The sequence below is a fragment of the Cornus florida genome, unplaced genomic scaffold (assembly GCF_030987335.1).
Source record: "Cornus florida cultivar Cherokee Brave unplaced genomic scaffold, ASM3098733v1 CherokeeBrave_3.0.0_Hap2_Chr11, whole genome shotgun sequence".
Classification (NCBI taxonomy): domain Eukaryota; kingdom Viridiplantae; phylum Streptophyta; class Magnoliopsida; order Cornales; family Cornaceae; genus Cornus; species Cornus florida.
The window spans coordinates 52,075,504-52,099,184 of record NW_026775581.1 but is presented as its reverse complement, the minus strand read 5'-3'; the positions used below and the strand labels follow the sequence as shown (position 1 = coordinate 52,099,184).

At 35.1% G+C, this 23,681-nt stretch overlaps 1 long non-coding RNA gene across 3 annotated transcripts; it reads left to right on the top strand.

Moving 5' to 3' along the window:
- Positions 1-3,368: 3,368 nt before the first annotated feature.
- On the top strand, positions 3,369-22,778 carry LOC132282833 (uncharacterized). Of its 3 annotated transcripts, none has more exons than XR_009471895.1 (3): positions 3,369-4,935; positions 19,590-19,690; positions 20,678-22,095. It is a non-coding gene; the product is annotated as an uncharacterized LOC132282833 (long non-coding RNA). The 3 variants fall into 3 exon arrangements; XR_009471894.1 differs by lacking the exons at positions 3,369-4,935; positions 20,678-22,095 and adding exons at positions 15,926-18,783; positions 22,114-22,778; XR_009471893.1 differs by lacking the exon at positions 3,369-4,935 and adding an exon at positions 15,926-18,783.
- The last annotated feature ends 903 nt before the right edge of the window (positions 22,779-23,681 follow it).

The window sequence follows — 23,681 nt, the reverse complement described above, 5'->3', positions numbered from 1 at the left end:
TGAGTTTTATTTTTCAAACTCCTTTATCTTTAATAAACTTGATTCTTATTGCTTTTGTAATTCTATTTTAGGGGTGGTGCGGAAATTTTTTATTGCTTTGTCATATGTTCTAGTTGGGATCTCAAGCTACAATGTTGTCTTGATATGTGGGACGTCAGGCTAATTGTTTGGAACCCGCTTTCCTCCATAAGCATTTTTATTGTTTCAATAGATGGTCCGTTTACTTTTTTGAAATTTGTCAGTAAATGACTGCTGGGATCTTAAAAATTAGGTATACTTTGCTTTATTAGACTTGGTGTCCTAAAACTTTTTTCTTTTTCAATCATCCCAACATATGGCTAGTGGAAACATTACTTATATTGTCTCACTATAAGCTGCTCCATACATGGTTCACTTGCTCATTGAATTTTGTTACCTACCTATTTGGTTTGTAGAATGTTTCATGTATAGCCATTTCATATATTTTGTTCATAGCTCTTGATATACAATTATGCACTTGCACCTTACTCCACTGTGTGCTTTGTTTGAAGGTTGCATTGATACACTCACCGTATTTGTTGACATCTGATTTGGTTATAGCATACAATTGAATGGTACTTTGATGGTTAATGTCTAGGCTACAAGTCCTAAGTGAAGTGAGGAACTTACATTTTCATGCTACCTTAAGAATTATGATGATTCTACAAAAAATGGTCTTGTAAGAGCTTGATTTATCATGCAACTTGTTTTAACTCGATATATAGTTCAGAAGCGATGCCTGTATATAATTGGAAATGTGGATAACTTAAAAGAGTACTTCGTTATCGATTTTTATGTGATATAAGTAAGAAGCCTGTACCCTTTTTTGTTATTTTGATAGGTAGAAGCCTATACCTTATGTTGAACAATCCTCCTGTCTTTGAATGTGATATGACATGACCGCATTTGCTTTTGGATATGTCAGTTTCATAATATTTGTTGCTAATTTATATTGATGTATGATTCGGTACATGCATTGCTTGGGATCATGTTTGGCTATTGTTGGTGTTGAGTTTTCCTTGGTGTTTGCGAACGAAATGGGCCTTTTGCTGTCTACATCTTTCCCATACCCTATCCAGTGAAGGGAAATAGTATTGAATTATTCTTGGTAGCCTGATTTTGGACGGCTCGGGCAATGATAGGTTTCACTTACCTGGCGATGGGTACTGTTCAAGGCTCATTTCAGTCTCTCTCTGTCACCGGAAAGGCTGCAGCGTAGTTTGTATCATACTTCTATTATAGAACTTACTCTCTATAGTTGGAATGAACTTTGCTGCTTCATTTGGTTTTAGGTATATTGTTATCTTGGCAAATATGTTTTTTAAGACATTAATCCAGGCGTTGATTGGTTGCTAGTGTTGAGGAAGCATCTATCCTAATTTTTGAACATACTTCAGGTATATGGACTAAATGCTTTTGTAATGTTGATTTAACATATATTTGGACTCTCAATATTAAGCTTCCTTTATTTGTGTTTATAGCTTATTTCTGACTTCCAGTTGTTTCACATCCAGCCTTTTCTCAGTATTGGTCAATTGCAGTATTGGTTGTCTGGAATTACTACGATGGTTAGTTAGTTAGTGAGGCTACAATGATCCTGGATTCATTAGGCGATGGGATGCCCTGTAAATATTAATCATATAATTCTCATTCATTAAGTCGGGTAGTTTTTATTTTTTATATTTTTCCTTTTGTTCTTAACTAATTGTGTAGAGTATTTCTCTGATGATCTAATTGTACTATTGCTATTGATGTTGATTGGCCTTTATAAAACCTGATACTGATTTGTTGCTTGAGTTGCTGAAGGCCATTGATTGTTAACCCTTCTTTTGGCTAAAAGATCTTGGACCTAAGAAGGGTTTGTTAGAGACAAGTTCTTTTTATTAACATTGTGTCGCATGTGCATTAAATGCTCTTGTTAATTGTTAACTTAAAATGTTTCTTTTATTTTTTGAAATTGCTTATTTACTCAGTCTCTGTTGGATTTTTGAACCATTTTGATGTTCTATTTTGTTTTTCACTATTTATCTATTCATATTTTAAAAATAACATTTGCTCTATTATATTAAATATGCAGCAAAATTCAATATATGTTGCCAAACTAAACTTAATTAGTAAAATATTGTTGGAATTTGTCAAAGTGTCTTGATGACATCTCTTGAAGACATGGCAGAATAAAGCCTAACCGTGACTCTTTCATCTCTTTTTGCATTCTAGTCCTGTTAGCTTCTTGCGTGAGCATTGCGGCCAAGAATCTCGACTGTCTGCTGACCTGAACTTGCAAGTTGAGGAGCAGTAGTATGGGCGTTAAGAGCGGAGCTTTTTGTAGTGCTAGCAGGAATGCAATCATAGGGTTCTTATCTTGTTTAGTTAGGTAGGTGCACATCTTCACCACCCTCCCTAAATTTTAAATGTACTAAACGGATAAATGACCTTAATAGGAAGGAGAGCATAAAACTCTCTCTCTCTCTAGAGAAATGACTCTAGGAACTATAAAGTTAATTAATACTTCCCCAATTAATAGTCTAGATACAAATAAAAAACAAATCACTTATAATAAAAAGAAAATTTTTATGATAAAAGAAGAGGTCGAATGCTTAGTAATACGCATGGTGCTTTCAAAAGATACCAAATATTGGTATTTCGATAGTTCTAGGCCCATGAAGAGGTCGTAGGCTATGGAACAGTAAAATTTCCTGGAATTCTAGAGTTAGAAGGCAATTGTTATGTAGATGAGCTAAATGATAATTAATTAGTACTAGTCAACTATGTGATAAACAACAAAAAGTCTATTTCACATACGACGAATGTTTAGTAATAGAAAAGGAAGGAAATAGTACCCAAAAAGGGACAAGGTCAATAGGCAACCGTTATATCATATAGTTAGAACCTACATTAGTGTTTTATGGTGTTCAAACTGGTACTATAATGCTATGGTATAGGTGATTTGGTCATGAGAACTATAAAAATGTTGTGAAAATTTTCAAGCATCATCTAATTAGATAATTGCCTAAATTTAACAAATCACTCGCTGGGGCATGTGGTCCATGTAAAAAGGGGTAATCAAATAAAAGTATCACATGAGAATTAGAAAAAGAATTCAAATAATAGATAAGTCAAAACCACTTGAATTTATATACATGAATCTTGTGGGTCCAATTTTTAAGTGGTAAGAGACAGTTTACGGTAGATGATTTTTCTAGGTACACCCATGTAGCCTTCTTAACAGAAAAGTTAGACTCATATCACAACTTAAAAATATTTAGTCACATGCCTCTATTGGTATTATTATGGGGCCCTACTGCTTCATTATTACTCATCTTGTTAAGTGCAAGATTTATATCTCTAGTATTGATCATATTTATCATTCCTATATTATGCTTATTACTCTTAGTTTCTTCTCTAGAATATTCCTCATTTAATAGTGGTTGAAAATATTCCTTCCATCATCTAGAATGTTCGTGCTCTTCTGGGAATGGTTCTAGATGCTGGGACTGGAACTGTAGGATTTCCTTAATCTTTTCTCCCCTTCTTAATGCTTTATCATTGTATTTTATACTTCCTACTCTTTTTTCTTATTACTTTGGCTATGTATTGGAAATGGTCCTTCTCATTTCCATCTTTTGTAAGTGAGGGTATGCCCTCACCTTTCTTTGTACTTCTCTAAGTTTTCTTTCTATAAAATCACCCCATTCAGGAAAAAATATTTTTTGATACATTTTCTTTATGCATCTTATCTGATCCATATCTCTCTGGTCAACCTCTCTCTACCTTTTGCCAAATTGTAAATATCTTTTACACCTTCCTCTGTACCTAATTTTCATACAAACCATTTAATGCATTTCGTTTAGCTTTAGCTACCACTTTCTTAGCTTCATTTTGTAATATATATATATTTTTATTTCTCTAAGTCTTCTTGTTTTTATTTTTTATATAGACAAAATAATATAGATACACCAGTCTACCTTCGTCCTGGTGGCTTTGGGTCTTAAGTCCCAAGCCACAGGTCAAGGTTTCAGGAATGGCAGAGAACAATTGTATACGCGCGTGTGCGCGTGTATATATATATATATATATATAGAGAGAGAGAGAGAGAGAGAGAGAGAGAGAGAGAGAAACCATATAAACTCTCTTTCTGTTACTTTAAAACTGAGAATGCACCTTGGTATCAAGCCATATCTCATTTTGCATCTCTGTCGTTGGTTTTTAGCCTTTGAAGGCATCCTATTGCAATACTTGATGTCAGTTGCATGACCAGAATTTGCAAGAATATTGGCCAGCGAAATAGCTTTCCCATACACATTATAAAGAATGACAGACCTAAAGGAGGTCACTAGAGTCATAATGTATTGAATGAAAGGTCAAATTTTCCAAAAAAAATTTAATGCTATTGTTAACATCTTGAGTAATGACTAAAGCCCTTACATTACTTTTCTAAGTAGTAGCTTCTGAGGAAATTCTTTCTCTAAGCTATATGTGGGACTGTGGCATCCTATTTCAGTGAAATAATATAGCAGAAATTTTATAGTTTCTTCTGTGTTTTGATGAGATAGCATCAAATTTTAGTGATATTTAACAAAACCCTAAATAAAAAATGTGCTTCTCATGCTATTCCTATTAATATACCTTCAGTATTTATATTTATATACGTATATACATGCTATTTTCTTATTGCTTGTGTTAGCCTATAATTGTTTGGGCTTTACATAGACAAGTTTTCAGTCATCAGGATGGTTTTTCTTTCCTTCGTAACTATATTCCTTAAATGATTTTAAATTATTATCGTTATTGTATAGACTTTTAGTGGCATTGTCCAAAGATGGTTGACAAAAAGATGTTTTGCAGAATGTGCTCAATCTAATGGAACCATTTGGTCAGATTAGCAATGGAATAGAACTGCTAAATACTCCTGTTGATGTAAGTAAACTTACCGATAAATGGGATGCTCTGATTCTTCCATTTTCAGTTAGACTATTTCTTTTGTAAATATAGCATTATTTACTATATTTATTTATTTTTTTTTCTGTGCTTTCTCTTACCATAATCTTTTACTCCTAGATCCTTGTTTATCATTTTTCCTGATTTATTTATAAGTAGTACTTTGGTTGGTTATTTTTTCATTCTTCTTTAGGATATAATCCTGTTAATTTCAAGGAAGAAAGAGGAAAAGTAAGGTTATAAGGCCTATTTGGTTAATTTTCTGAGGACGGTTTTCTCTTTTCAGATTATTTTTTCCCCTTGTCGTTTATGGAGAATCGAAAATCAGAAACTGTATAGAAACTTGTTTAGTTGAGAAGGTATGTTTTCAGCGGACTATAGAATGGACTTTTATAGTTCTGAAAACAGTTATGTTTTTCCAATTATTGAGAACAGGTTTCCAGAAAACTGAAACAAATAGGCCCATAATTTCTACTTTTCTTATTCAAAACCCTTTTGGTCGTTATATAGCATGTTCTGAAGGATAATGATTGGAATCCCGAATCCCTAAATTCAGATTGTTGTAGTGGATGTGAATATCCCAATCTATACCTTTGGGTGGGTGGGTGTTTTGGGTTTTGGGGGGGGGGGGGGGCGGGGGCGCTGAAATAGGTCTTGCTAATCTATTGATGAACTCTTAACAGAAATTCAAAACGTAAACTACAAATTTAAAATATTTTGAAAATCATCATTTTTGCAGATATAAAGCATGTACATAAAAAATTCATTGCACATGATTTTTATGTGAAAACCCCCATATGAAAAAAATAAAAAAATACTATGGGACCTAGTCCCGGTGGATCAATTCATAATTTTACAATATGTTAAACAGACTCTAATCCAATAATTCTCTAGTTACCTCTGATGCTGACTCTTGCTACACTCCTCTCGAGCTCTTGTTGCTGTCAGTGGATGAATCCGCTTCTCACGCAATCTGCTCCTCCGTGACCTGTGACCAGTATCGTCTATTACGTGTAGTGTGAGGATGCTTCCATTGTTGAAAATTCTTTTAGTTGTTTGAAATTCTACACAAAAAAATATACTCACCATCTAGTTTTATGATGATGAATGCAAAAAAGAAGCAAAGTGTGGAAATCTAATTGCTAGGATCATAGGCTGCACTAAGTATGCTTGTGTATGCTTATGTATGCTCTCAATCTTTTTGCTTCTAGTTTTCTGAAACTGTAAGTTGTTTATACAGAGTTCTTAACTCAACTCAACAAACCCTTCTTTCTTACTACTTGGAGTCGGCAACATGAATCCTGTTTTTTCATTTCACTCTATCCGAGGCCATGGCCTCAGTAAACTACATGTTATCCTATTCTTCCTTACTAATTCTACCATGCCAGCTTATTCTTTCCTTTCCTGTAGCATTACTCTCAGGTTGTCTCTTGTAATCTCCTGAGGTTCAAAATAAGGTTCTTTGGTGAGTGATGGTGTTGATTAATTAACACTAGGTGCTGTAGAACCTTGTTGTAGAATATAAGTAGACAGGTGTGTGGATGGATGTAATACCGCATGAATGTGATAGGTGTGCAAACACTAAGATTACGTGCACTCATGTTAGAACTTACATGCACACACATTAGACCCATGCATTCATTTGGGCTAAATAAACTCATGGGGAGGGTTTTGGCATGTGACAATTGGATTCATGTGTGTGTATAATATAATGTAGTACAATTAGGTTAGCAAAGGTTTTTCAAAAGAGGCCTCTGGAACCATTTAACTTGATGTGGTAACTAAGTAGGGATAGAAACATTTGAATGAAAGAGAGAACAAAACAGAACAAGAGTGACTAGTGTTGGTGCATTCGAGTGCATGTATGTACAGGTGTCTCAAGGTCATTATCTTGTATAATATATATATTATACTTATCCAAGACACTAGTTGCACATGCTGACTTAGTCAAAGACACGTGTATAAGTGCATGTGATAGCCAAGACATATGGCATGGTCTACATCAAAAATAAATGGAGCTGGTCTCTAAGATTAGTGAACAGCAGACTATCCGGCCAGAACAGGGGAAAGAGAGAGAGAGAGAGGAGAGGAAGAAGAAGAAGAAATAGAGAGATACCAGAGCTGTTTGGAAGAGAGAGAGAAGAAGAATAAACAAGAAAATTGGAAGACGGAGATTGGGGAAAAGAGCTTCGAAGAAATATAGGTTTCCATACTCTAAATCTTTCTAAAACTATTGCTCTAAATTTCCAAAAAATTGTAATTCTTTGATGGTTGATGCTTTATGAAAACATGAATTTGGCTCTAAAAATAAAATTTCTTTGTCGAGAATATGGAGAATGTTGAAAAGGTTTGCTAAACTCTGAACATAGCCTTGTGAGGGAAAAAAAGGGCTGAACACTATGGTTTAAGATTGATATTTACATAATTTTTAATTGTTATTGGCCTCTGAAATTTTGAGATTGAAATACGCTTATTGAGGATGGCGTGGAATTTTGTTTGGCTTAATTTCGTTAAATTTTGAATGATTTATGAATTTTTGCAGTTGTATAAAACTAGCTGTGGTACTGTTTTTATACAGCAAAAGTTTCTTCTCTTGTTTGGCTGTAAAGAAACAGTTTGTGAAACTTTTTCTGGGATGTTCATTGCTGATATTACACTACAATAAGTTGGGTTTCATTTGGTTTTGATTTCAGTCAATTTGAGTTAGTATTTTATTTTATATGAATTTTTGAATAAGTACTGTTTTTGCTGAAAGTTTTGGGGACAGCAGTACCTTTGCTTAATTTTGGCACATGTTTGTTGTTGGATTTTGAGGATGAAAACTTGTGATATGACATTAGACTTATAAATGTTTCCCTAGAATTTTATTTCACCATTTAACTCAAATTATATGCTCTGTTGTGAGTTTTCAAATTCAAATTGTGGCTGTGAGAAAAAGAGTAATTTAGTTCATGATAATTTAGTACATATTCTACACAGGAATGGTAGTACCTTCTGGAAGTTTTCTTTTATATTTGCAGAATTGTGCTACAGATAGATAACGTTTTGAGTATTTATAATATACTAGTATAGATTTTCTCTATAAGTTTATCATGCTGATTGATTTGAAATATTTTATTTATGGAGCACTTTCTAAATGCGAGCTTGTGACTACGGAAGGAAGACGAAATGTTCGTGAAAATTGTGTATAGCTAGCTGCCCATTGTGGTATTTGATGGTGTTCTCCACTGTTTATGTGCCTGGAATCAAGTAGGTAGGGTGAGAGTTCTCCTTGGGATGAGAGTCCCTAAACATCCCGGGTTTTAATGAGTGGCTAATCATGGTGCGATCCCCTTAAGCGAGAGGACGGGGGCGGTGGTCCCGGGGAAGGTCCCTAAAGATGCATAAGGTACACAGTGCTTGACAGGATATGGTTATTATCGTCTTTCGGAGTTTCCTATACTTGATGAGTTATTTGGCATCTGGTTTTATACAATTCGATAAATGAATTTGATATGAGTTAAACTTGGAAAATGATGATGGATCTTTGGTAGATTAAAATACTATCGTTGAAAGATATAAAAATTGAAGGGAGAAGTTAAACATGAACAACACAAGTGTATGACGCGGTTCGGCCACTACGGCCTACATTCACGACGCGCAAAGCCCACACGGCGACATCACTTTCATTATATTTTCTCTTGATTTTTGTATACACTGATCACCTCTATTTATAGGTGAATGAATACGAACATGTGATAAATATGATATAGGAAAGATTCCTAAAATCACTCCATGATTCACTTGTATCAATATTCTGTCAATGTTGGATAATGATATTATCCAACACCCTCTCAAGTTGGTATACGGAGATTTTAACTCTAGTGTCCAACTTGAAACTAAATACAAAGTTGTCGAGAGTCCGAGACGAGTTACTCTGAAGATCCAAAAACTAGTTGATTTGAAGATCAGAGACGAGTAAAGAATAGAGTAAGGTCTGATAAACCTGCTATGATACCATATTGAAAGATATAAAAATTGAAGAGAGAACTTAAACATGAACAACACAAGTGTATGATGTGGTTCGGCCACTACAACCTACATCCACGACGCACAAAGACCACAGGGCTACATCACTTTCATTATATTCTCTCTTGATTTTTGTATATAATGATCACCTCTACTTATTGGTGAAAGAATACAAACATTTGATAAATATGAGGAAAGATTCCTAAAATCACTCCACGATTCACTCGTATCAATATTCTGTCAATGAGTGATTTTAAGAGCTTTTATCACTCCTATAATGATATTCTCCAACACTATTGTTTATTTGGTTATATATATTTGATAGCCTAGTCCAAGATGTTCAGTTCATTTATCTAAAATCGTTGAAAATATTCTTTTCCTGGTATTGTTCAAAGAATTTATTTTTCAATAAAAAGGTTATCTGTTTTTCAGAAAACACCGGAGTAAGGTTGTCTCTAGGGATAAGGTATGGGAACATGGCATTCAGATGGAAGCTACATATTCTACTAGTCGTTACGGATTGTTTCTAGAATCGGGTTATTTAAGTGTTGGAGTAGCATACTTTGAAGATTAACGTATCTTCTATTTTGAAGACGAGTATATTGGGTTTTTGGTGTTATATATAAATTCAGGACTGTGTAAGCACTTACTAATAAAGTTACTTTTGATTTTGAGTTAGGAGTAGTTGGATATTTGGTTTAGCAATTGGACCAAGCAGATGGTATCAGAGCCTAGGTTTGACTGCCTTAGGACAGTGGGTAGAGGTTTGTATAAGAGGTATGATTTGAAGTTTATTCAAAGGTTTAAAGGGGTGATCTATTTAAGACCAATGAATCTGACAGGTGTTGGACTGTATTTTGAAAGCTGAAACTCATTTTGTAAACTAAGAATGCAATAGAAATTGCATCTTCATCAGAGTGTAGACCCAAACTTTCTGTGAGATTGAGGTTTGTAAGATCATTTGATTTGGGACTAGGTGCTGCTGTATTATAGCATGTCATTCTCAAAAAAATTTCACAATAATAATATATTTAATGACAGTGGTACTAGGGAAGGGATTGAAATATGTGTTTTGGATGAAAGAGGAATTAACAAATATATATATATATCTTTAAAATTACCTGGAGTGGAGTGTTGCTAATACTTCTATTTTCATTATGGAAAACGTAAGTGTGTTTCACAACATAAATACACTTGAAAGGTTATCATAATGCTGCTTGTAGTGTAGCTGACTATTATCTCTGAAATTCTATGTGATTTTCAACATTTGGTTTTCTGAATCCTATTTCTGGCAGTTGCATATTTGGATTAAGAGATCGTTTTTATTTGGGAGACATAAGTTTTCATCAGATTTGTATAGTGTTAAAACTTCTATATAGCAGGTTTCTGTTGCTTATTTGGCTACTTACCTGAAGTCGCTTTTCTGAGTTTTAGCTATTTCATGTAAAATCACAATGTGAGCTGTTATGTCTTTACTACAAATTGTTATAATGAACTATGGTGTAATGGGCACACTGTTAAGGATTTTGATTGATCTCTGAGAGAAAAAAATTCCCCTCTAAGCATGGTTCTTTTATTGGCAGTGAGTGTCTTAGAGGAAGTCGCGAGAAGAATCCTATATACGACTTATGGTCACAATCATGAGGTTTAAGCTATGGACCAGTAATGTAGACCATTAAGATAGATGGAGCATTTTAATAAGGAAAGTAATGCTTGGTTATTTCAAGGTAGACAATATGTTTGAGGAACCGAATTTTGAAGAAGTGATGATGCTATGTTTGTGAGATTGCTGATTGTATTATTTGACTAGAGTAATTGTGGATCTGCTTTGTGCCGCATATTATGGGCTATATGTCAGATGTAGGGTTTTAATTTTGCTGAGGTTGCTCTTTATCATTTTGGTTGGAACTTGAAAATGTTATCCAACATTCACAGTAGTCTTCATTTTTATCATACTCTTCTGTGGTTTTTAGATTTTTATTCTCATATTGATGTCTCCTAGATATATGGTTGAACTTACTAATCCAGTTTGTTATTCTACATGAATTGGAAGGTTTACTACATTTATTGATCTAGATTCAAGTTAAGTATTTTCTCTCTAGTTTGCAACTTGGATCAGTTAATGTGTTGAGCTGAGCAGGAGTAGAAGATTGTGGTATTTTGTTGAGGCCGGCAGTCATGTAGTTTGGATAACAAATTTCTTTCTTGTGTTCGTATCTTCTTTGTATTTTCTCCAATTTTGAGCATAAAAAGGTAAGATCAGTTTTCTCAAGCTTAATCTTTTGTCATGATAGGTAAGGTGTGTTTTGGTGTGTTTCATTTTAACGTGGTGAATAAGAGCCCGAGGCTATACTCGGAACTCCCGATCTTATTGGTCAAGGTACCCAATGACTTTTATTTGGAGTTAAGTATATTTGGGCAGAAGTACAGCGTTGGTGTGTTTGAAAGATTTTGACAAGGCAAATTATATTAATTAGGACTTTTTTGAGAGATTTCTTTAAAATGCCAATTTTGAGGACAGATCACTAGAATAGAAAGGCAGAAGCCATGACAAAGTTTTAAACAAAGAAAATGATGATTATGCTACTGCATCCGGTGCATTTGATGATGTTTCGACAAAGCCTGAGGAGGCATAGTCTCTATGCTTGTATTTCTGATGCTGTATTTTCTGAGGTGCTGTACAACCTTTATTGATTCAGTTAGTTATTTATTACTTTAGTTTCAGATATTGTGAAATGTTCTATCTTGCTGCGCTTATGGCCATAATTATGACCTTGGTAGGTCTTAGTTATCTGTTTTAGTCTTCTATGGACTGCCACTATGATCATATGATGTAACCACTGGATTTGTGGAAGGCAGGCTCATGGTGTAGCTTCAGTATAGGATCTGTAATTTGAATTGGATTTCTGTGGTGGTTATAGCTAGCACTCGAGGAAAGAAATTTCAAAACTATTCTGTCCAAACATGGAATTTAAATGGAAATTGGGACAAATTGATAACTTAAGCGTAATGAAAGTTAATTTTTTTAGGAGATCCTCGACTGATTTGATTCTAATTGTGATTGTATTATGAAGATGGAGTGATTATTTTTATATTTTTTATTTCTTTCAAAGTATTTTTATATCTACTTTTGATAAACCCATTTCTCATCTCTTTAAGGCCTCATAATGTCAAAACCTCATCAAAGTAAAAACCACTTCAAAATAGGCCCACCCTTAATTCATTTTTCTCCATCTTAGGTCATCATAATGTCCAAATTTCCTCTAAATAAAAACATGTTTAAAAAATCCCTGATTTTCTTGTTTTTGTAGGCACGATAATATTAATTTCCAAAAGTTTTAGATATGATTTAGAACATTTTTTAAAGTGTTTTATAACAGGTTTTCATAAATTGTGCTGTTGAGCATTGGTGGTCAAGTTATTTAGCTTTGGGACTCGATACTCCAGTGAAATGAGTAACTGGTTACAAATTGAGTACCGATATTCAATGTCACAAAGGAGTGAGTATCTGGTTACTCAAAAATTGAGCATTGGTTACTCAAATTGGGATTCAAAAGCTTTGGGTTTTTAATTTAAAAAACATCTCCTACTTTGATCAAAACTTTCTTATATCGTTCTAAATCAGTTTCTAAGTGACAAGGATCAGGACGGAGCCACATTGGGAGTGGGGGGCGCTCGGCCAATATGGCTCCTAAATATATATACTTATTTTTATTTTAATGTATGTAATTTTAAAAAAATCAATAAAATGTCATCCCCATAAAAAATTTCACTTCCTAATATGTTCCTTGGGCCCAATGTGGCTCTTCAAAACACACACACACACACACATATATATTATTCACTTTGGTGCATGTAATTTTTTAAAATTTTACTAAATGTCCCTATAAAATTTTCCTTTTTCTATAAATCTCTCTTACTCTTTCTTGCTTTTCTCTTTTACTTTTTTGTCTTATCAAGTTTCTTGGATCCCTTCAAAAAAAAATTGCATTTACTTTCTTCAATCAAACCCTAATTTTCCTCTCCAAAATTCTTCCATTTTTATTTTCTTCTTCGTCTTCTTTTATATATATATATATATATATATTTTCTTCTCTTATTATTATTATTTTTTTCTTCTTATTCTCTCTCTCTCTTTTCCATTTGTTCTTTAAATTTCACTGCAATTTTATGAACTTAATGCTCTAATTTTATATTTTTGAATTTTTTTACTATATATTCTAAAGAATAATGACATAAAATTTGAATTTAGATTACTGAAGTTTTATATTTTGGTTTGTTGTTTTGCTGCACTATTAGTTGGGAAAACATATTTGCCCCATGCCGCCCCCCCCCCCCCCCCAGCCCACACACATCTCTCCTCTTCCCCCCCACTCCTCTCTCCTCTTCCTGAAATAAATTCTTCGCTCCATCCTTAGTCAGGATGAGGAGGAAGATTTTTATAGAGATCTTATTTTCTTGAGTTTCAAAAAGTTCTTCTGCAGCAAGGTTTTTGTTCACCTTGCACCCAAAGCTAATGAGAAAATAGAGTGCCTTAATTGTGTGATAACATTGTGACTTCTTTAGTTTAATAAGACAAAGTTTCAAGCAGTGAAGTTGTGATCATATGTAAATGTTTGGATGACTGAGTTCGGAAAAGCAATCACTGAAGAAGACGAGAATGGATCGCAGGAAAAGTAGTTTGTTAGATGACTACAATGGAGAGTGGGAGGACTTTATGGAGTAAGTCTAGTTCGAAGGTATTAGAAGGCTAACTTGTTAGATGAGCTTTTTTAACTTTTTAAGGATTGTTTGCCTTTGTACTAGGTCCTGTGTTTTTTCTGCTATGTTCAAGATCTTGTATTTCATGGTTGTTTGATTACTTAATTATTTTATTTCACTTTGTTGCTTTGATTGATGGATAAAAATAAGTTAAAACATGGGCATAATTTGAAAGAGACCTATTCAACTCCCTTACAGGCCTAATCACACATTTACATGTGTGCCCCAAGTTTCGTAAATATGCTCCATTGATGTTGCGATAGAAATCTTATATGCTCTGACTTCGAGGGAAAGCTGGGAATGGATTTTCAACTTCCAACAAACCAATCCCCCCCCCCCACCCCACCCCACCACCCAAAAACCCCAATTTGCCTTTATGGGACTTTCTAGATAGAAAATGCCAAGTATGGGACTGCCATATGTCTTTTATTTTTTTTGGGTAGTGTACTGTTGACATAAATATATAGCCAGAGGCCCATACCTCGATACCATGTGAACTAGTGTAAATCGATAAGTGATATATTGACTATATCCTTAAAGGTTGAAGCCTATAAAGGGAAGTCTTTAGACCAACTTGTGGTCGAGAAGCAAGATGATCGAGAGGGTGGTGTGATGGATGATTAGGAATCACAAAAGCTGCTTGATCAACCCATGATCAAGAGAAGCAGTCGAGCCTCTCAAATTACCTCATGGTCGTGAGATACTTGACCATAGAGAGTTAGAAGCATTGATGTGGGTAGTAATCAAATCAAGAGGATTTTGGTGAAAGCTCAAAATAGTTGAGTATTTGGTTTGAGTATTAATGAGAATCAGAGGTATGCCAAAAAAGGAAAAAGGGCACTAGCCACAACCCACAAGTTAGGATAGCTCAGATAGTGACAAGTCACACTTCCGGTCAGCATGGTTGGTGGAGAAAGCTCAAAATGGGCAAACAGTTGAAATCTACAATTAGGAGAAGTTCAAAAGCCCATAGCTAGAATTAGTTATGAGAAACATGAAGTTTGCGTGACACATGTATGAAGGTTCAATGCTGTCAAAGGCTAAGATCAACAAGAATGGTCATGAATAGTCACTTTCACTCTGAATTCAACCGCCACCTAGGGGAATGTGGGCTTAATATAGGCCACACCAAGCGAAGACTTATATAAATAGAGATCTAGTTTCACAAGCAAGAGGACCCTGAGGCCTTTATCTTCCATAGCTTGTAGCTTTATCTCCCATTTAGCTTTAGTTATCAGTCACTTTAGTTTCTTAGCTTCTAGCCAATAGCTTAGCATAACTTAGCTATATGGTTTTTATCTCTTACATTCAATCTTTTAACTTAGTTCCAGTAGGTATTGGTTTTAATCACTTATGCATTATCAATGGCGTTCATCTTTTAGTTATTTTATCTCTCCATGTATTTGCTCAGCTTCTTCTAGTCACTATGATCCCTACAGCACTTACCATTATCCATCTCAATCTCACCATCAACCACCGGGGAACTTCTAAGTCCTTATTATCAAGGTAGTGTTAACCACACTCCTTGGTACCAAGGGAATGACAACCCACAGGAGTGGCTCCCTTGTCTCTTTACAGTGACCATACCATCATTTCTACAGACCATTCTCAGTCATGGTCAACACAAGGAAGTATGGTTCAGATCAAGTTGTCTGAGATGCCCGCACATCACCAGTTCAAGAAGAACCAAAAGATGAGCGAACAATAATTGGAATAGGATGCAACACGAGGTAAGTGTGTTTATTTTATTCATGATACGATACTTCAATCATCATGCACAAGGGAAGAAAGTACGCCTGTCATTTCTTCTTTATACATGTACAGTGTTTTTCACCATTGCACAAAGTATGAACACACAAAGCTAATAACATGAACATGGAATTTCAGTAACCTGAAATTTTCTAGATTCATGTACTTAGGAATGCATCAACCTTGATGTTTGTTGCCCTTGATAAAAACTTCATGCAGATTGGTGGCTTTACCTTAGCTATAGCTAGTATTGAACTAGGCAATGTCCATATTCCATCACCACAAATTAATCCCGAAGCTACTGCGGGGCCAAATGCATCTGCTTGTGCCCTGTTCGTCTTCTCCCAAATAAAAAGTATCAAGCTCCCAACACACATATCAATGGCAAAATAAGATCCAACATAGAATGGTATAGCCATTGCCATTGGAAGAGGGATAAATTTTGCCCATTTCTTTGGTATAGCATCTTTGATCGCGTTGATAATCATTGCTGCAGCGAAGAACACATAGCAAAGGAGGAGGCAATTCTTTGGCAAAGACGAGAACCCTTCCACACCCAATATTGATATGTTCCTGTAAATGACTGCGTAAGGTGCAGGGTATTCTGAGCCCTTGGTCCCAAGATCATGGAAAGCTTGGTGGAAGAGCCAAAAGACACAAGGAGATATTACACAACCCATTGCAGTCCCAATCACTTGACTCGCAAACATTGATCTTGGTGAAGCCAGTGTCATGTACCCGGTCTTAAAATCCTGCATTAGGTCGGAAGCTGTAGATACAATGTTCATCATGACGCCACAAGCAGCAAGACCTGCTAGGACCCCTCCATGAGATTTTCCAGCCCATGCTCCAATGGTGAAAATGGCAAGCTTCCCATAAGTTGAGGCGAGTGACCAGTCAGTCAGTCCAGACCCATATGCATTACAGAAAGCTAGGACTGGTGCAAAGATGTAAATGACCAAGACATGGTACCATTCGAGCTGTGGAAAAATGTGGGGAAGAGATATTATGGATATAGTAGCAATTGAAACATAACCGCCGATTGCTAGCCATGTTGGTATTTGGTCTTTGAGAAAGAGTTGGGTCCTGCACTGGTCATCGAAGGAGGAAGATGGTACTTCAGGACAGGGGTGATCGGCCAGTGGAAGGATGGTGCCCATGTCTTTCTTCTTTAGCTGTTTAGACAAACCAACAATTGTTCGGCTTATCACTTTGAAGAAGTTGTAGAGTCCATCTCCAAGGATCATGGCAATTGCAATGAAAACCTGCAATACAATCACATTATAGCTGCTTCATTAGATTAGATAAGAAGCTTCAAAGATGATGGAACTGCAATAAAAATGAGATCATTGGATGTATGAAAATTTTCATTCTATAGAAAGATGGAACCAAAACCAGACCATGAAAAATTGTGAGTGGACATTAATTACCTGGTAACCTTGGATGCCATGGAGGCTCCTAGGGTTGAGGTCGTGATACCAATCGCCCTTTCTGTTTTCGATGAGAGGCCACATTATACCCCATGACAGTATTGCTCCAATCAATAAAGAGATGTTTATTATGTATGGACAGATCATCCCCACTCCGATGAATGTTGCAGAGAAATCGAAGTAGAACCTGTTTTTTTTTTTTTTTTTGGCCACAACGCTGACTGAATTCAGACATATTAAGTAAAGCTCTGTATATCTTTGAAGCAATTGACTGATACTTGTCTTTTAAGCAATGGATAAGTATACCAATACAAGTAACTGATTCTTGTCTAATCAAAATATCGTTTTCAATTGTGATCAAATAAATTGAAAATTCTGTCCTTCTATATTGCCAGGAATCAAACACGTAAAAATAATCTGTTTATGTGCAGATATTTTAGAGATAATATCCACAATAATAGAGAGTGTTGTTGGGTACCTGTTTTTATAGGCTTCAAGGCCAAATGTTGGGAATTGTGCAAAACCACAGTCAGGTGCTGCAGTGAAGAACCATTGGAAGAAGGCCCACACAAAGCTGAAGGAGAAGAACTTGCCCAGAGTTCTTACTTGTTTGCTAAAATTTCTCAGAAGTAAAATAATTATAATTTAGAACTTTGAATTACTTAATGTGTTCTCATGATACAGACTGCAACATGGTATTTAATTAGTGATAAAGTCATCATACTCAGCCAGTTTGGCTCCTTGAGGAGTGTGGAAGCTGTTGATAAGATGAGCAGTTGCTGTGCCACTTGGATATGTCAGTTTGAAGTCTATGATCATGATCTGAAAATGCATTTACAGATTTGAAATCTTTAAAAGAAAAAAATATGAAGATAAGAACAAAAAACTGTGGGTGGGGGTGAATAAGAGCATTGATGCATCAAGAATTTGATGGAAGGTAATGATGTGTGAAGTGAATCATATACAAAATAAGGCACAAGGTCTTCGTTATGTTTAAAGGCTATTTCAGTTGCATGCTGAATTTAGCAGTACTTTTCCTGAGATGTGTTGACATCTTATGCTAAAAGAGGGGTGGCATATTTGTTTCTTTTTGATCATTCGAGTACCATGTGTTTTGATATTCAACTGTCTTTTTTGTAGGATTTTTCATTAGGGCTAAATAGTTGTGTGTGTAGGAGACAAGTTCGTGGGAAGTACCTTCCGAAGAGGCACCACAGAGAAGAGGCCGAGGAAACTAACAACGAAGAGAAAGGGAATCATCCATCTCAAACTTGGGTTCTTAATATTTTGGGGATTGTTGCCTTCTGTTGACTGATCGGCAGTTACTTGGCTCATTCCAAGGAGATAGCTTCCAAAACCCCCTGTTTGTTCAAAGTGTCATAATATGGTAATACCAACAATCCAAAATGCGAAGTTGGCCTGCTAAAAAATTGAATCTAGATACAGGGGCTAGATATAACTCAGAAATGAATCATATGATAGTAATTTAGCACAAACTACAAGCTCATCTAAATCATATTCAGTTGGAAGTTGGAACATAGAAGCACCATCTACGTTCTCTCGTCCAACACTGCCTAAAAAATCAATTCCCATATACAGAGAGAGGACATACCGCTAAAGGCAATACCACAGGTGGCAACAACGCATGTCTGAATAACAGTATTCTCTTGCCTGGTAAAAGGTCGCTTCAACAAACCAGATTTCTCCAAGAACTTTGTCCAAGTTTTAATGAAGAAAAAACCCAACAACCCAGCTGATACATTCAGAGAGGGAATGATAACACCTGTGAGGCTGAGCTTCATCACTATGAAGCTGAACAGGACACCCAACACAAAGCTCACGACGAAAGCTCTCAAGGTCAGCTGCCTATGCCATGGAGGTACCTTCTTGTCCTTGAATATCATCTCTATGGACTGCACTTCTTCCTCACCAGCTGTGTTGTCCTCTTGCTTCTTTTCTTCAGTTAACTCCCTCTTACGCAATGAATTATCGTGGGTAGGTGTAATGTCTGGCTTCCCAGCCTTCTCATCGTTGCAGTTGCTCTCCATGTGAGGATCTGTGGAGGAAATTTTTTGGCTGTGGAGGCTTTGAGGGAATTAAATGGGTTGTTTATACATTGTTGTGCATGCATATATAGCAAATTTGATATGTGTTTATGATGTGAAAATTTTTGCTATTGTTGTTTTCTGACTTTGTATGCATGAATGGACAAAGTGCATGCCAATGTTTTTATCGCTAAGAAACATTTTGGTGCTGGTGACATGGCAAAGTTGTTTCCATAAGGATTTACACCCTTCAATTGGGAAAGTGTAACTAAGAAAAATTACCATCTGGAGTTGATTTCAAATGCAATTAATTATTCACATGGATCTCCTTCACTGTCTTGTATTTATAAGCTACAAAATATTAGGAGATTATTCAATGTACATAACATACTCAATGTTCAAACAATTTGATCACTTGGACATTTTGAAGTAGGAATTTACATTAAAATTATAACATGTTAGTTTCCTACTACGTAGTTTTGATTTTTTTTTTCCCCCTTCTTGAAAGTGGCTATTTACAAATTTGCTTTGCGTTGTTTTGTGTTAATCACATTATAATTTGTGCTTTTTTTGTTTTTAAAATAAATTTGCTTCAGATTCTTTTTCTATTACTTATTTGTTTATGTATTTTCTTTGTTAGGGGTGCAGTGGGGGGAAGCTGTAAGGGCGGTGAAATGGAATTGAACTAACACCATGTGCTTCCATTACACCCCATCTTCCACTGTAATCGCAGAGAAACAAGTGAGCCAATTTAAATAAGTTTTATTTTTATTTCATTTTCATGATTGTGTTGAACTAAACTTATATTAGTTGCAATATAATAATCTCAATTTACCAGTACGCAATTGCTAAACCAAGACAATTATAGTATAGTTTCATCATATTATAAAAAGAGTTGAACAATTGTAAAGGTAAACTAATGTTTCAGTTAATTTACTCACCAAGTATAACATGTATCTGTTTGTGTCTATTTGTGTGTATTATATGTATATATATATATATATATTTGATAGGTTAGCTATTTTCGGATAGACTTTCAGTATGAACTTTCAAGAAGTGGTTTCTGTATTCTGATATGCCATATTTGGTCGGCTATTAGGAAAATAGTCTCATTCATAATCTTATTATCATCCTATTTTAAAGATTATTGTAATGCCATTGATAATAATTGAAAAAGATCCATGAATTCTTTATTGTTACTTTTATAGATATATTCAGGTGTCATTGCCTAATACAACTGTAATTGTGTGTGTGTGTTTTCTGTCTTTATATATTAGCACCTAGCGTGAGTTAGAGAAATATAACACACAAGCATATATATATATATATATATATATATTCGGTAATTGACATACATATACTGATAGATGCTTGATATAATTTATAAACAAAAACAAAAAGCGATCCTAATATAATATAAGAAAAAGCGATCCTGCAATTATTTGTTCATGATTACATATACTGTTTCTGGTTTGACCTGTTTCCTTAATGTTTGTGTTGGTGAATCTGAGTAACTTTTGGAGTGTTTATTTGTACATGGTATATTGATAAGCGCCGAATATTGCATATTCAAGCGCCCTTATTTGCATTAGTTAAGTCCGTTAGTTGGTTATACTGCATATATTAGTTTTATTTGCATGCTTTTGTCTATTTTCAAGTTAGTTCCCCAAAGGAAGTTAAAAGTGATGCTTTGATAAGTTTTTGAAGATCAAAGTACGTCATTGCCAGGACCGTCATTTTGGCCAGGTCAAGTGATCCATGGAATTCATGATACTCTTCGCACAATGTTTGAGGAGGAAGAGTTTCACCATCAGTCCGCGCAAAGAGGGTTCAAAAGCAAGAATTTCATAGCAGAAGCCCAGGACTCGCAGGCGCCCGCCCAAGACCCGCGGGCACCCGTCCATTCGGGCAGAATCTTCAGGACTCGCGAGCGCCCACCTAGAAGCCGCGGGCACCAGCCAATCAAGCCAGTACCCTCATGCACCCGCGGGTGCCCGCCGTTTTGGGTAGAATTTTCGAACTTCCGCGGGCGCCTGCCGATCTGCAGACAAGTGGGTATAGGTCTGCATTGTTTCCTTCAAGGCTGTCCCCTTGACCCATTGTGTGGTCCTGATTTCTCCTAGGGTTGTTGAGCCACGAAAATGAAGGGAAAATGAGGATGTTTTTGGCTAGATAAGGACTTGGAGGCTTGTATTGTCTAATATCTCACTTTTGGAAGGTTTTTTTAGAGTGAGAAATATTGTGAGCTTGAGTTTTGTGAGTCTTGGAGACCATAGGTGCGAAAATGGAGTTGAAGATGATCTCTTCTCCTTCCTTCCTTGCTCCTATGGGTAACTAACTCCCTATCTAGGGAGGTGATGAAGCCCTCTCTAGTAAGCATGTCTTAGTTTTATTTAATTTGGGGAATGATTCATGTACATGGTAGTTCATGATCTAGAGCACTTTACATTTTTGTAAAGTCCCAGTGGTTCGACTTACTCGTCCAATAGCCCTATTTTACAATGATTTGTGTTATTGCAAATGGTTGATTGTTATTGATAGTTGACGAGATCCCATCATATATACTAGTGTGTGTGTGTGTGTGAATTTGCATGTTTAACAACAAACAGCCACTTGGCATTGTCAAGAATCCAATGGTGGACCTTGAATCTTCATATATTGTTATTGAATAATGGGATTTATACATTCAGTTTCATAATTAACAAATAGAGTCAGAAAAGCGTAGTTTGCGAAAAACGACATCATTTGGTACGTATAAATCAACGAGATACTTTTGACATTTGCATACAAGAAGAATAGTCTTGTGTGTATGCATCCAAATTATGAAATAATATTTTAGGGGGAGGAATATTTTATATATATATATATATATATATATATATATATATATATATATAATAGGAAGGTTGGAGGATGAAATATGGGATGCTTTGATAAGGACTTAGAATATATATTAGGAAGGTTGGAGGATGAATATTCCAAGTCCTTATCAAAGCAACCCATAATTCCCATTGATTAGGACCATTTCTTGTTAAAAAAAGTCAATTATATACTAATTATATTTGTTGGAATATGATTGACAGCTACATATATTCATGTATGAGTTTTATATTATGTGTTTAGTCAACTTTTCACATCTGTCTAGCTCTGCCAAAATCCTGCAGGTTGTATAGACGATTCAATTGAAGCAGGAGCTTTTTCAAACACATCTTGGAGTGCTTACATCTTTTGTATCAATGCAGTTTAAATTCTTGTATTTAACGTATATACGCGCAAAATCCTGTCTTGAAGTAATGTTATCATGCTTGATCGGTTTTTTGTGCAACTCCAACAGATGGAGTCAAACAAGGACGCTTTGTCAATAATAGATACACGCTCTTTCACTCCTCTTAAAGTCTTTCTATCAATGTAATAACGGTTTAAAAAAACCGATCTTCAACGCCAAAATTGTTGTCCGTACTTACTGCATGGTTGTTTAGCCACAGAAAGTGCATGAACTTGCTCAAATCCAACTGCATTATCTTTGCAGTGGAGTTAGGTAAAGAGATTGTGAGATTGCTATTTATGGAGTTGGAAGACTAGAATAAAATATTTTATTCATATGTTTGGCAAATTTGGGAGTCGAAATTTTATGGAGTTGTAACTCTTTTTCACTTTTAAGTGGTGTGTTTAGTGTCTTAAGTTTCAAATTAGATGAGACCCAGTGGCAGCATTAGAAATTTACTATAATGGGGTGGCATTTTATTAGTATTATTTATTTATTTATTTTTCTGTTAGGTAGAGAACTCTTAGAAGTTTGAACAATAATAAGATAAAATTATCATTTAAATTTTAAACATTATTATTCAAATGGCCTTTATGTTTGACTAGTTTGAATTTGAAATCGGAAGAAATTTAATTAAAATTTTGAACTAAATCTGTTTTAATTTTAAATTTAAGGTGTTGATTTTTATATTATTATTATTTTTCCCGATTTAAGGTGTCAATTCGGTGTTATCAAATGCAACATAAAGATTTACGAGTCTTATTTGTTCTGAAAACGTTATATTTTATGATAGACTTCTTAAACTCAGAGTCCAACCCTAATTGTAAAGCTTTTTCCTAGATAAATACAAATATTGTCGTGTTGATTTTGCCCTATGCATTGTTTGCTGCAAATTTTTTATCATGGTAAATATAATCTTTAAAAATGTTCTTTTTCTACCACAATTTTCTCCATATTCTTCATATATTTTAAGCCTTCCAAATTATAGAAGATAATCGCATGCACATAAAGAAAATAGATAAAAATCATAGACAAACCTATTATTTAATGGTAATTAAAGAGTAGAGAATGGTGGTGGTGTAAGAAAGATCAAAGCCAGGAAAGAAAGAAAAGAAAAGAAAAAAAAAGAAAAGAAAAGAAAAAAAGAAAGAAGATCAAAGATCTATGTCATTAGCATGATGCTCTCTTTGGTAATGATGGATGGATGGATGTCCACCCCTCATTTGTTTGTTGAATGGAAGAGAAGGAAATGGATAAAATTATGAGATAACAATTTGATATGTAAATTAATACAATTAAATAGGTTAATAATGTCATTTCCATTTTATTTAACAAACATCATACTTTCTCTCTCCTTTTCCACCACTTTTGAATGATAGCAAAAGAGTGGGTCTGGAGGGATGATATTGCTTAAGGTGCACAATAGAAACCTGTCATTTCCCTCCTCCCTCATACCAAACACACTAT